Source organism: Belonocnema kinseyi, chromosome 8 (genome assembly GCF_010883055.1).
Source record: "Belonocnema kinseyi isolate 2016_QV_RU_SX_M_011 chromosome 8, B_treatae_v1, whole genome shotgun sequence".
Classification (NCBI taxonomy): Eukaryota; Metazoa; Arthropoda; class Insecta; order Hymenoptera; family Cynipidae; genus Belonocnema; species Belonocnema kinseyi.
Window position 1 is genome coordinate 121732034 of NC_046664.1, and position 1937 is coordinate 121733970.

Consider the following 1937-nt stretch of genomic DNA (forward strand, 5'->3'; position numbering starts at 1 on the left):
AGGGGTGGTCCCGAAGGAATTAACCTCCAAGCGGAGGTGTGAAAACCGTGCCGAAAGCTGAATGGCACCTGGGTGAGGTGTCTAGAACGGTGACTCTGGGATCTCGTGACCTTTGGGTGGACGGAGCAACTGAATCACGACTTGCTAGACTGCTAAGATGCGAGTGCGGCCCGTGAACGGGGTTACATGGCACAGCTGCATGCTCTGTGGTGCGAGAAACACCCGGAGCTATCGTACTTTTCGCAGCAACGTCTGCGAAAGCATGCTGTACTACTCCGTAAAAGGGGCTATGTAAGCGGCACGCCTACTCTACCACAGCTAGAACAAGCCGTAAAGAGCGATGCTTTACGACCCGGAGAAACATCAACACCAAGGTTTCTCTCAAGCCTAAAGATCTGGCTGAAATGGATGACGAGCTTCGTGGACATTTTTCCGGTGAATCCGACCTCTGGGCTATCAATTATTGTGTGTATAATGCAGCGAGAGTTTTGGCCGATGCGAACCGTAAAACAAAACCAACGGCTGATCACAACACCAAAAGATGAATGCATCAACTTGCCATAAAGATAGGCTGGGCAAGACAGTACGCGTCCTGCATTCAATGTGTGATTGACTACATCACAACTGACAGGAATTTTACCGCCAAGGTTCGAAAGTTGGCGGGCGAACTCCGGACCCATTATCACACACTTAACAAGTCAAAGCTGCTGACCATCAGGCAGCGTATTGTTAAGAGAATACGGATACTATCTGACGCTAAGAGAAGTCTAGAGCGGAGGGAGAGGTGGGTCAGAGAAAATCAACAGTTTCTCTCTGACTCATCTCGACTCTTCCAAGACCCTCCAGTTACTGTCGAACACCCACCCAAACCAGAGGAGGTCGAAGTATTTTGGAGAGAAGTCTACGAAGTTCAGCATAGACTGGACGAAGACTCAGAAAATATAAACAGCTTCAAGGAGTTATGTGTTAACCTCATAACACCTGATAAAGAATGCCCACCCATCACTACCGAGGAGTTTAAAAAAGTATTAAGAGGGATGAAGAACTATTCCGCACCGGGACCAGATTGTATCAAAACCTTCTGGTGGAAGAAGTTTTCTTCAACCCATCAGCATTTTGCCCGTATTTTCACCTCATATTTGAAGTCGGAAGAGCCGATTCCAGAGTGGTTGGTGGAAGGGCGCACAATACTCCTGCTGAAAATAGGCAACTTAGCTGACCTGAAGAATTACAGGCCAAAAACTTCTCTGAACACGCTTTATAAGATATTCACAGCTATCCTAATGATAAGATTGTTCGGGCTATCGAACCTGTGTGGCAAGAAATGTATGAACAACGAGGCTCAAAGAAAGGCGTAGCTGGATGTCCGGAGAACCTGCTCATCGATAGATGTGTCTGCAAAGATGCAGCATTCTACCAGCGTGACCTATCGATGGCCTGGATTGATTATCGGAAAGCTTTCGATTCTACATCCCATAGACTTATCATCTGTCATTTGAAAATCTTAAAGGTTCATCCGCAAATAGTGATGTGCATGGACAGATTGATACCGCTTTTTAAAACCAGATTTACTATCTCATCTGGAAAAAATCGTGTGACAACTGACAAGGTCACGTTTCAGAGAGGTGTCTTTCAGGGCGACACCATGAGCCCACTCCTCTTTTGCCTTACACTATTGCCACTATCTCCAGCACTGCGCCATTCCGACGGGTACTTGTGCGGCAAACCTGCAGATCGAAAGTACAAGATCACTCATGTATTTTACATGGACGATATTAAGATCTATGCTAAAAACCGAGAGCAACTGCATCTAGCTCTGGGGATTGTCGAATGACATACTAAGAAAATTGGAATGGAATTTGGGTTAGACAAATGCGCCAAGGTTTATTTGAAGCGAGGAAAACCTAATGGCATCCCTGAAGATCCTGAGCTCGTTG